At 29.5% G+C, this 13,798-nt stretch overlaps 1 protein-coding gene across 3 annotated transcripts in view; it reads left to right on the forward strand.

Moving 5' to 3' along the window:
- Positions 1-13,798, forward strand: part of LOC128987785 (connectin-like) — a 209,468-nt gene that overhangs the window by 92,155 nt on the left and 103,515 nt on the right. For 2 of the 3 annotated variants that reach the window (XM_054408806.1, XM_054408805.1), the window contains one exon: positions 3,128-3,148. The gene's annotated coding sequence lies outside the window, so the exon portion shown is untranslated. Of the gene's footprint in view, positions 1-3,127; positions 3,149-13,798 lie in introns of those variants that run through there. The other variant, XM_054408809.1, reaches the window with a different exon arrangement.

Consider the following 13,798-nt stretch of genomic DNA (forward strand, 5'->3'; position numbering starts at 1 on the left):
ATGTTAAACGATAATTCAAGGTAGTGTAACCCACATGTAATTTGTACAAAATAGTTACTAGAATATACATATAGGGGCTATTGCCCCTACAAGCCACTAGTTTGCATAGAAGTTTATTTGAAAATACATGTAAGTGTTATTGCTATATTAATTTAAATATTCAATTAAATTAGGCTAAAAGAATCAGTGTTTGTCAAACAAGCTTTAAACAGGAGAAGGAATTAAACTTAGTAAATGAAGTCTAGTGTACGATATGTTACGCCTTTCTTCACAAATAGAAGAGTTGAATATTAATAAGATAATTGATTAAAATCTACGGCAGACAAGTTAAATTACTTTATTTCCATGACTAATTAAATACACCAAAAGATGAATGAGTGAATATGTTTCTCATTAAGTTTAAAACATATTGGTAGCCACTTCTATTTTATTATATGTATCCTTGAAAAATCTTGTAAATTTTTTAAATGCCAAACCCTGATATTTGCTGATCAGCCTTCACCACTATTATGATGCAGGATACAGCAGTGGAAGGCCAAGGAAGTGGATAGGTTGCCTGTATAGCTGTAATTTACTGAAGCCTGAATGCACAAAGAAACAGGTTGAACTTATGAAGGTTATCTTATTAAAGCGCTGACATATAGAAAGTTTTTTTTTCATATATTTACAGTTTTGTTGTCTATCATATAATGCCAGATTATGATAGATCATTGAAGAAAGCACCTGGTTCAAATTCTAAGACAAATTTGAATAAGTTACTAGTTTTGAATGAACGAGTGTAGAGTTTTGTCACAGACGGAATTCGATTAGTATTTACAGACAGGAATTACAATCAAAAGCTTAGTGATCATGAATATCTGTCCCTAGTTTCCAACTATAAATAGCTTACAGCTTTTTCAGGGTCAACAAGGGCTTTGTAAATACCAAGCGATAGCTAAACCAACTCGGATACCTTGCTTTTCGATTTAAACTTAAAATTAACATGTTATCTCCCTTCTAGTATGATTAAGCATCCCCTCCAAAATAAACAATGTGGCAGAATTTAGCAATAATATATGTTGGATTGTTTTATGTAGTTCAAGCAGAAATTGTTAGCACTTTGTAGCCTACATAAAAAGGTTATACGTAAACTTAGCTAAATAATACTGCATCAAATCTTGGCTTTTTGTAAACGTTTTTACACTACTTTGAAAGGTGCCTGAGTCATGCCTCATTTCCTGATATGACTCAATCTACTGTGTGATTCATACAGCCACGACATATTCTTGATTAGAAAGGAAGAACTTGAGGACATGATCTCTGGTGAACTCCGTGTGGCGCTGAAAAAATCGCGTATAACTTTCTTTCAACACAAACAATCGATTCTTCCGTCTTAACGCACTTGGCACAACTTCGTATGGTTCGGCTAGTACGGTCATTTCATGACAATAGCTGATGATTTGACCTTTAAGTATATGTCTGTGATTCTCATTTACCCATATTCAGAATTGTCAAATAATATTTCTTATAATGGATCATGGCCATAAGCTTTTCTCATGCAAATCAATTCTCAAAATATGTATGTGTAATTATAAATATACTAATCTCGTTATTATACAGTAATTATCAAATTCAATGTTGTTAAAAAATCTTTAACTTTTCTAATAATTCAAATATAAATCATGCTGTGAACGATAAAAGTAACTGTATGCTAATTATATTAGGATGTAGCAGTTTCATTTAAGATAACACTTCTTATTCTACAGCTTCAAATGGGCTTAAACGGAAGTGAACTATTAAGAACTATTATTGCTCGAGCATTAAACTAACTGCTTATAGCTTCTTAAGACAGCCCTTCCTTATTGTCGAATCTGCATTTTACTAAACCAAATTCACCATGGATTCACTTAATGATGAATAATAATATACAATTTCCTAATACGTATTTTATGGTGTTCGACCTTTAATTCACATTGCATACACTTCACATATTTTAACACCTAATGCTTTGGGAAAAGTCATTTAGCACTGCTGAAAATGAAGTATACATACACTACAGGCAAATGCGTACAACAATGAGTAATAATACAGCACTGTACTTTTCCCGCAATTACTATTGTTTATCAATTCTTTAAAAATATTATCTTCATTTCGAAATTTGCATCCGTGAAAGTGGTTGATTAAGGTTATATTTGTATGAATATTTAAACTATTTACAAGTAAGGGGAGATGGAAGACGATTTACAAACTAATAAATAAAATCCTATTTTTAAAATAGATCAAATTTAATCAGGACCAACACAACTTAGACATTTCACAAGTTTGAAAAAAATACTATTGCAAGAATATTGCTATATATCCTGTTCAAGAAAGCTCATAATGTTATCTTGAATATAAAGCGATACGTCGAAACAATAAACATCTTACATTCCTACTATGTGGACTGTTCAGTCTTCAGGTACCTTTTATTTTCTAACAATTTACACAAACCAACCGAATATCACGTATGTAATTGACAACTAAGGTAAAACTTAATTTTCTGTTTCATTTAATTAATAATAGTTTTGGCTGTCACAAAGTTTAAATCCATGTAAAATAATATAGATTAATGCTCTTGATTCGAGCTCACATTTTCATGACCAGAAACAATGCAAGTAACCCACTAATAAAATAGTTGTTGTCATTTCCATATTTTTCTCTTGATAAAAGGTTATCTCAGATTCATTTAACCAAATAAATAAATTAAATAATAAACCAAGTTTAGCTTGTCACATAGAGTTAGTATTATGCATCAATTAAATATCTTAATATATTTGGTGAGATAAAGAAAATTTTCTTTAAGAAGATCTTTCTTCTAAGTAGACAATATATTTTCATGGTCGTTCAAAGTTACTTTCACTATTTTGGCAGAAGTTCGTGAACTTTGTAAATGTCAAACTTTGATATTTCGTGATAAAACCTAATGACCATATACCTAGAAAGATACGATCAAATTCACAAAAATCATACATTTTAATATTTTGCTAGCCTGATGATTTATATTATTCAAGTGGCTTGCAGGTGATTAAGGGCATTTATAAAATAGATTGTATTGTTGGTATTTTGAATTAATTATAACTTTTGTAATTAATTTTTATTTCTGTTTCAGGTAACTTTGAAACTATTAAACGTAAGTGTTTCACACTAAACTACAACTGCTTCTAAGCTATTCTAAACTTCTATTAAGAGTTCTCTTTCGTATACAACTAAACCTATATTTTGTAAGTCAAATCATTACTATTTATTGTGTATACATATTTACATACTTCAGACAGTAATGGTAAAATATACGTCAAAAATCCGTATTATAGAGTTTAGTTATATACATCAGCCACTATACAAAAACATGGAAGTAAATAATTCAATTAAAAAACGGAGTTAGTAGTTTATTAGTTAGGAAAATCAGTAAATAAAAAAACTTAAAAAAATATTTGAATTCTTAAAATAATTTTAATAACCACTTTATTTGCACGGATCTTTTTCGTTTTAACAAAATTATAGGATAATATGCTTTTAAACAATTAAATACGAGCCTTGTCATTGTTTGATTTTTAAAGTGGTTGTCAGCCTCTTTTAACCCATCAACATAGACTATGGGCCCGTGCGTGAAACGAATCAAGGCAAGGATTGAGCCAGTATGGTACAGGGATGAACTGTACTGATAAAATGTTTACGGCAGTGATCAGGATTCGAACCATCGACATCGCTGCCTTGGGCCCGAAGTCCGTGACGCTACCGCTACCGACTCGCCAACGAAACTTAAACTACAGTCACCAACGAGTTCCCAGCCTGGTTAATCTAATTAGCTCAAAAATTAATAACCGTTTTCTTTTACTTCTTCACTGATATTATATGCCCATCGCAATAAAATAAGAGAATTTGAATCGGAAATTTAACAAAAGTAAGAACCAAGTAAGAATCACGTTCTGAGTTAAGACTATGGTCATTAGTTCTATGGCCAGTTGACCAACAATAATAAAGAAAATAGTTTGAGCATTGACAATTTTCGTAAGAGTTTGAGGGAGTTTAAAGATGGTTTTCATGAATCTAACAGCCACACAATTCTTTATAAACATCGAAACATTTTTAGACAAACAATCAGTAAACTGTTATTGAAAAAAATTTAAATAAACCAAAAACTTATTACTATAAACAGACGACATCTTGCAGCTAACGACCGCAAAACACAAAGAAGCGTTTGTCATTATTTATCTTTATAAAGATCAAACTTTCCAACTTCAGGCTTCAACTTGCTTTGTCGCATTGTTAAACTTGATATTAAGTGCGGCACTTTCTTATCTTATGATGCCTAAAACACCCTTTTGCCATCAATAGTTATTGTCGTTAGATATGTTTGTTTACCTATTAAAAAACGCTTTGTATGCATATTCTGATAATCAAAATGTCTCCTATCTTATCCTACAACATAGGGAGTAAAATTTAAAATTGCATGGTAATATTTGTCTTTAGAGTATTTTTTTTTCGGTCGATATTTAATATTTTTTATGTCGGATGTAATTCATCAAATCGGAAAAAACACATGACAATGATACACAGGCACTAAAGGAGACTCTACAAACCAAAGGTGTTATTTTTCTAGACTAAACAAACATAAAACATAAATAAAAATAAATAAAAAAACAGTACAATATTCATGTATTTAAAATTAGATTAAAATACTAGCCGTATATTTACAAAATAATTCAGTGCAAGGTTTTAAAAGCAAAAACATGTCTAACTACAATAGAGAGTTACGACGAATTAATAGGGAATTCATCACGAACATAAATTGAGGAAATGAAGAAGCATTCAAATTGTGAGGTCAGAGGTCCTAAGTAAATCTGAGGTTCATTGCAAATGTATATGATGAGGTAGAAACATCCATGTTGATTAGACTCGGATTGCTTCCTGACCATTCTCTTCATGTTGTCCGTGACTTTTAGTTTATATAAATTGTACTTGCAGTATATTTCATTTGTACTTCCCATATTACCTTTTAAATGCTATTATATTATTATAATACGTGATTCTTAATTTTTTTTTCATTTTAAGATATTTTATTTTGAAGATATAAGATTTAATTAAATAAAGACAGAAAGGACATTTCTTATTCCATAGATAAATACTATGGGACCAAATAAACCTAGATTTCTTTTGCTAAACCAAGCAAGCTTAGAGTACAAGGTTTTCACGTTTCATATTATTATTATTCTGCTAAACCTTCTTAATTGTTTTATAAATATTTTTACTCGGATTTAAAAATAATCTTATTAGATGTTCTCTTTAAAACTACAGTTGATAAAATAAACATTATGTTATTCAAAACATTATTCCACAGTTCAGATTGTTTTTGCACCTTCATTAATTCTTACAAACTAGACCCAAATAATAAAGATTATTCAAAACTAATCATAAGCTAAACTAAACTGTTTAAATAATAACTCAAAATATTATGTGGTATGATACAGCAGCCAACAGTTAATGTTACAAATATTTCAACACTAGTTCCAACCATTAAACAGCCCTACACTGCTACCAACCCTATATATTTAAGGTTACACTTATTGAGAATTCATGCCTGTTGTTCGTGTATTTCAATGTTCAAAGATAATCCTTACGAAATGTGATTTTTAACTACACCAGTCGTTATAAATATGTATATTTAGCATGCCCATGGATACAATTTAGAAATCTCTCCCAAGTACCAATTAACCATGTTATGCTTAAAATAAAATAACTTGAGAAGGTATTCAAAATAAATTATTGAACTAAGAAGCTTTACAGATTAAAAGTTAGCAAACAATATAACATACTAAATTGTGCTTGATTCTAAATTTGTTGTATGGAATGTTTGCGTGTCTTTATCTTTATCGAAAACAATTGTCAAACCATTAATAATTTTCTAGTTTAACTTTTGAAAAGCAACTACGTAAAAGGTGCATTTAAACTTGTTTCAGAATAAAAGTTTTCAGGCCTTTAGTAATAAAAAAACAATTCTTTAACGAAACAGAATTTTAATCAATTAATTATATCAGGCTTTATACAAATTGTTTTAAAGTATTAGATTTAAACTAATGTTTCAGAATTTTTTTATATAAATATTATAATAATGTTTTGAACGAAAAAACACGTGATGTACAAACACATGTTTAATATTTACTATTAACAAAGTTTATAGATGTCATAACACTAAGTACTTATAACACAAAGCCAACACACTAAGTACTAAGTACTTATTGGACAAAAAAATGTCAATTGTATAATCATATTTTTTAAAGGGTAGCAAATAAAGTATTTCTCCACTTTCTAAAGTGTTTCTATATTAAACTAAGAAAATAGTAGGTGATAAAGAAATTAATTCATTTATATCGCTGGTACTTTACTAAACCTGATCAAACTAAATATGCACAGAATACAAAATCTTTTTTTTTTATTTTTCCATTTCGAAGCAATCACTTGTAGCGTATAAACAATAGTTTAATTCCATGGAATGATTCGCAACTGATCATTATTCAACAGAACGTATCTAGGATAATCCTGCACTTGTAAAGGACTTTTTAGTAAAAATGACTCTTTGTCTGATTTAACTGATTACTTTTAATTCATTAGTTAATGTAACCTCATTGTTTATTTATATGTGATGTACTGAGAGTGTTTTATTCAACGTAACCAAAGCGAGTGTTTTGGTATTTAGTCAACGTTTTTAAACTCCCACCTTTCTCCCCCTATAAATAGCTTTAGATTTAGAAGGAGTTTTTTTTTTCATGGGGCATCATAAATAAGCATCCTTTTTAATGTGAACCATAATTATTGGGAACTAACGTTAAATTGATTTTGAGCATTTGATAATATCAGTACTAACAAATGCTTATCGTTTTAGTCGCATTATGCCAATGATTTCAAATTGTTTTAACTTGTTACGTTTTGTGTTACATTGAACGGTAAATTACGTTTTAAGTAATTACAGTATGGAGTTTGGTTGAAATTAATTAATTTTTTTTACCCAAATGAGGAATATAGCATTTTATAGAGCCTTGCCCTAGTGGCAACCCCTATCAACCCAAACGTATCTTCTAAACGCATTATAAATTAGCCATATTAATTGTATATATAAGCTGTTTTGTTTTATAAAAAACTAGTAATGAAAAAGTGATTGTAAACCTATAAATAATTTGTAATACATGTATCAGGTATGGTTAATTGCGTATGATATGGTGACTGTGAATATGGTATGAGCATGAAGATGGTAACATATAATGCTCTAATAACAGTGTATGGATGCCCTGAAAGATTACCCAAAAACATTCCATTGAATATTAAATTCGCCAAATTACATTGGCGTTCACTTTTCAGTACCTACAAGGCTTACAGGTAGAAAAGAAATTCGAGAAGAAAAATTCAATCGTATGAAGGTTTCTACCTCCCTCCCTAGAAGGGTGTTATTCACAAAGGGTCAAATTAGTGACTAGCAAGAGGACTATATTTACGATTCTTAAATCGATTCTGCCTATAAAAGCCTAATTTTCCTTTTTTCTTAGTTTATCTGTTATTGCGTATATAAATTAAATGTAATCCTATTAACATTAAAGATCATAATTTTCATTTCCGTGTACTTTAAAAGAATTGCCATGCAAGTAATACAACGTTAACTCAATTGCTAGTTAATCTTTTTGGTTCTGGCTTATTTAAAACATATTCCAAATTTAATATTTATCTATAGGCAATGGATAAAAAATATAAATACTTTTGGTTAAGTTCCTCCCACTTGCTCATAGCCTGTGTGGACGGGCCAGTGCAAGGTTAAAAGAAGCCGCCATACTTTAAATATATATATATATATATATATTTAAAATTGTACTCATGGTAATGACAAAGTCATGCAATACACTTAACACTCAGGCACTTTAATTTAAAATGTATTTTTATCACAGAAACAAAATTGTTCTCAATTGCAGAATACATTAATACGAAAATCCAATCGAGAATGCAGGCCAAAGAGCTAATAAATCAAAGGTCTAGTTACTGTTGTAGGCTAGCAATTGATGGTAGATTATTACCCTTGGCGTTACAAAACTTGCAGCCTATTTCTAGGTCTACATGAGTGTTGGAAGGAATTAAATTACACACAAAAATTTCACTAAAAATTGAATTACTTAATATTGTTTATCATGTAATATGGTCATGCTTGATAACTCAATTGCCGCATAGCTCAATTTTGTATAAGTCACTTTTGGTTACTGTTTTTAAGAGTGCAAAACCTACACTCTTTGAAAAAGCTTTAAATATTAATCAATTTGTTTCGGTGTGTTTTATTTATTAATGCTGATATTATATATGATAGTATATAATGGCATGCCTGAAAACACACACATTATAATGGAATTTGGTAAACTAAATTTACATACTGTATTGATGATGATCTAAACAATTCAATTGGCAACAAACAAAGAATTAGCCAAATACCTGTATGACAACACTTCAAAATACCCGAATTCAGTTAACTTCTACTGGAATTTAGTTGTAGGGTTTAAACTATGGTTTGTAAAAGCTTCGTTTCTGCTTCAAACACTCCTACACAAGTTTCACACCATGGCTTACTATGGACAAAACAGTGTTCCAAATGGGAATCAGGTTGTTAAAAAATAGGATAACCAAGCCTTTGTCCTTTGCAACTATTTGATACCCTACAGTCAATAGCTATGGATATGTATTGCTTTGCAAAAGTCTGCAAAAGTCTTTGTTAAACGATATAAAGCAGTCAAATAATAAAAACTACATTTGTTTTGTTCTCTAAAACAATAGTTATGTATAATGGATCGTAGATAAGTGTTCTTTTTAGGATGATGTTTTTTTTATGAATAAAGGTTTTAGGATATCCACTTAATGGGTTTAACAATCAACATGTTGTGAAAAAATAGTAGTTTTAATTTAACACTCTATTTGCCGGTGTTATAAATAAATGAAATGTATAAAAATAAATGACAATGTTCACATCGATGGTATAATATTCTTTAACAAAACATGATGATAATGTGTTAAAATGGAAAGCACCATAATATTTTACCACGGTAATAGAACATGATAAATTACGAAAATTATGAAAGTGATTGTCATATGTCAGGGAGTGATTGACCCACCATACACTCTACACTCGATTGTAATGATAACGTCTTAATTTTCTCATCGAAACATTTTGTCTCCAATTAAATGAATTTTAACCTTAATTTCACTACCATACATGTATATGGTATATATATGTATATGGAATACTACGTTTTTACGAAAATCTAAACAAATTGGATACACCAATACTGTTTACCAAAATTGTATTTCAATTGTTTGTCAATAGGTATTTGGAATTTTAGAGGATTAATCAGTTTCATTGATGGAATTGAGGATATATTTTTTAATTTTATCTTTCATAAATGACCAACATGACAATAATTTCATACACAATAGTGAGACGTAGGTATACAAATATAACTGACATTTCTTCCTGTTTTAATTCTATTTCTCAAATGGAAATTGTGTGTCTGACAATGAGACCACCAAAAGATGAACAACACATGGTCACATATTTTGGATTTGTAAATGTAAATACACTTTATGCAATGATCAATGTTCTTTGTAAGTAGACTTGATTTTCATATTCATTAAATGTAGTAACTAAATGCAGAATAGTTAAACATATTCACAATATAGAGTTCGAAAAGTGTTTATGAGGACAAATCAAATTAAAATCAAAAATCAAAAAATTTTTACTAACACGAAAAAAGAGTTTTTTTTAGCTTTTTAAATTTTTTATTACCAGCTAAAAAATATTTAATATGTCAAAATATAAGAAAAGTAATAACCTGATTTTAAATCATTGTGTCTGGATCAAAGAAAGACAAACGTAAGATTATGGGTTAGGTAATGTTTATGGAAACTAATACATACATAATTGTGTAATAATTAACTATTGTTAGTGTTTTAGTAAGCTTCACGACATATCCCTCAGTAATAGTTTTTCTTTCAACATTATATCGAGATTAATATGATTAAATGCAATTGTTGACTAGGTCTAAATTTGACACAACTAAATAGTTTAGTTTTTTACGATTGAATGATTTAATTATTCTGAATAATTATCCAGTATTTACCAATATGGAAAACCTATAGCATGAGAGTAAGTGCTAAAATAAATTTGTCTTTCTTTATAAGAAAAGTTTTTAGTTTTTTACAAACTTTAAACTATTTAATAGTACCAAAGTGAATTGCAATCAGTGAATTCATTGGGAGAAGCTTTTATTTAATATTCTTAGAGTAAAAAACTGTTCTTGAAATAAAGGTAAGAGGTATAAGAACAATAAAATAACTGACACTCGTTAGTGTTTTGAACACAATTGAAAATCTCTCAATTCAAAACAAGACAACCAAGTGACGATTCAAAGTAGTTTGTTTGAAAAAAAGAGTCAAATAAACAAAGGATACATTCTGGCTTCAGCATTTTTTTTCGGACAGGTAAAAATGTGGATCTGGGAACAATCCACTTTTAAATCGTTCGGTGGAACGAACTATTGTTTATTGTCAGTTGGTCGATTGCTCAGTAACATTCTGACCATGTCTGATTGAAAGGTTTGCATGTATTGTGCGTTTTTTTTTGTTTTTTAAATGGTTCAACGAAAACATGCATATTGTGGAAATTATGTAATAATGTCATTGTGCATCTATTAACTAAACAGTATGGTCGGAAATAGTCTTTATAACTTTCACTGGGACGAATTTATATAAATATACATATAAAGTTACTACCGTTATTAAATAAGCTATGATATTCTCTATTCAAAGATAAAATTAAATAAATATGATAAAACTACGCTCAAGGCAACATATTTATCTAAATAGTCCTTTTTATCGATGGGAAAATAACCAATATTTGATTAAAAATTAGTGAACATTTCGTCGTTAATCTTATAGATTTTAAGGTTAGTGGCACAATTGTTTGAATAGTTCTTTTTATACTAACACAAAATAATTTTATATAACATTTTAAATGTAAACTAACGTCTACCATTGTTACTACATGTTTGTCTAAAATGATTATAATTCCCAATATTATAAAGCTTAAACATTATTTTACACAAAATTGAAAACCAATACAAAAAAAAACTTTTGGCTCTAGGTTATTTATCAATTATAATTATTTTAAGGTGTTGTTTTATATAACATCCATATGAGTACTAAATTCAATTTAGCCATTTTATTTTATTATGGCAATACGTTATGTACAAGTTGCCTTACAGTTATAACATCCGACAGAGGATAACGGTTTACTTTGTGTATATGCTTAATAATTGTTCTCAAACTCGAGTATTTTTCTAATTCCGTTGCAGTTTCAAGACAATAATCTAAAAAAGATAAATGCTCTTAAAAATATCATTTTGCTTGTGATTAATATTTTAACAGTGAAATAATATTTCACCCTTAATATATTTGTCTACTTAAGTTTTTATATATTTTAACTTTGTAATCTTAATTGGTATCTACTTCCAATCTATTAATCTACTAAACAGATCAACGATTAAGATATCATCAAAAGACCCTAATCCTCCGAGATTATTTTTAATTGACTGATTCCTTACAATCTAGGTCCACATCATACGGGTACCCTTACTTAAACCATTGCTTTACTTCCTTAACTTTATTGATTATATAAAGGACTTATTTACATCTTTGTGATTTTAACAATCAATTAATTCGTATTACATTAAATTGTAAATTATTTTACGATTTCAATCACGCAGTGTAGTAAAATTTTAAATTGTAACTCGAGCAAATCTAACTTTTCTGGAGTAGAAATAATTAAATTGCTCTCCTCTTCTCTGATGATAGTCAGAAGAAGAATGTTTAGCGATAACTTTCTTGAATCACCAATCTATTTTAATTTCCGTGGTGAACATTTGTATTATGAATTAGCCTACTTTTTGCTGATATTTATCGGATTAACTCTAGCATAACTGAAAACGTCAGTATGAATAAAGATAATTGCTATTGGTATTTTATTATAAAATCCATTATAATAGCCTCATAGGTCAAAGCAATTCAAAGTCAATTTTAACATCATTTTATAATTATTATGTCGGTTTACCTAATGAATGCCATGAATAGTTCTTGATGATTGTACACGTTTATTTAAGTTTTATTCAAGAACCTGGCAATCATAAGGCAAAACAATATAGACTAATAAATCCTTTGTTCTTGAAACTAGGAATAACACACAAATTCTAAGAGGTTATTGTTTAGTATTTTGCTGTTCAACTAATAATTAATTGTGTTTTATGATTTCTACAAAGAAATTCTAAATTAAAGTGGGCTCTCAAACACGGATACAAAATTTAATCGCGATGTTGTAATTGACCATTAATTAATAAAGCCATTAACTGTGTTTTATAATTATTTCTTAAAATTAAAGGCTTGTCGTTGAATTGTCAAACTCATCTGTAAAAATATTACATAAGTTTCACAACAGGTAATAGAATAATTGTAACCCTAGGCCTAAATGGTGAAAATCAAAGCAATGTAAACCTAGGCCTACTACCAAAAAGCTAGTAGCGTAATTCTAAGTTTTTTTTTTATTTTATGATTCATAATGTTACATGTTTTGATAACAGTTTTTCAGATCGTTGTCATAAGCCCACTAGTAAATAGGAGAAGGTAAAGTATATAGTATCTATATAATTAATACGTGAACACGAAGTTTGTCGGTTGAACTCCTCCATCATTCCTAACCGATTTTATCCATTGACGTCTCATTGGAAAGAGCGTGTCGCGTAGATTTGCAAACTGATCTTACATTTTTGAAAAAGTCCCTTGGGTTCTACCCCAGTAGCTTTTTAAGTTCCCATGTTATCCTTATGAGTAACAAAATTGTTTGAATTTTGATCAGCTGTATATTTTAATTGCTTTTATTCATTTTTCAAGACAATGAAACGCAACAAGTACATTTTCAGATTTTTTGAAATTTAATATTTACTATCTTTATTTATTTTTGAACATATTACGATGTAAAATAAGGAGAACGCCTGGACAATTGATTTTTTTTACCAATTAAGAAAATTAATTAACATAGTACTATATTTGTTGAGCAATTAAATTTATTGAAGGATTCGCATTACTCATATTATTTATTCACATTTGAGGGAAACAAAAAAATCTGAACAACATTAGGCTTTTCAATTCTGTATTTTGACGTAACTTTTCAACTATCTGCTATTCTGCCAACTTGACGCGAACCCCCTCAGACAGAATTTGACCCCTTTTATGGAGTTGTTATGTCGGGGGGGGGGGGGGGCGCTTCTTTGTTGTGGTATTCCTTAATTACGTGGTACTTCCTGGTGAAGGAATTACGGTAATAGGTATTACATTAATAGAGATATTGGGGGTTTTCTGAAATGGTATCAGTCTGTGGGTGGTGTGAAAACCATTTGATGTAGAATGTTGCGAACCTAAAAGTGTTAATTTCCCCCATGATTTGATTAGTGTAATCCGTGTGCGCTTCTGTAATGGGATGCTCCTTATGAATACTTTACAATGTTAAAAGAATTACCATCGAATGTTTTAAAATAGTGGAGATGTAGAAATACGCGAACTCTTTGCTATCGTTGACACTTAGAATTTGGCGGGAGGGGCGGTACTGGATCCATTTGACGTAGGATGATGTGGACTTTTTAATTATTTTTTATAAATTTTACAAGACTCTGACATAATGTGCGAGTGTTATGATCGAATGCACTTTTTA

The sequence above is a fragment of the Macrosteles quadrilineatus genome, unplaced genomic scaffold (assembly GCF_028750875.1).
Source record: "Macrosteles quadrilineatus isolate MER2022 unplaced genomic scaffold, UCM_ALF_1.0 Scaffold_2__2_contigs__length_208266976, whole genome shotgun sequence".
Lineage (NCBI taxonomy): Eukaryota > Metazoa > Arthropoda > Insecta > Hemiptera > Cicadellidae > Macrosteles > Macrosteles quadrilineatus.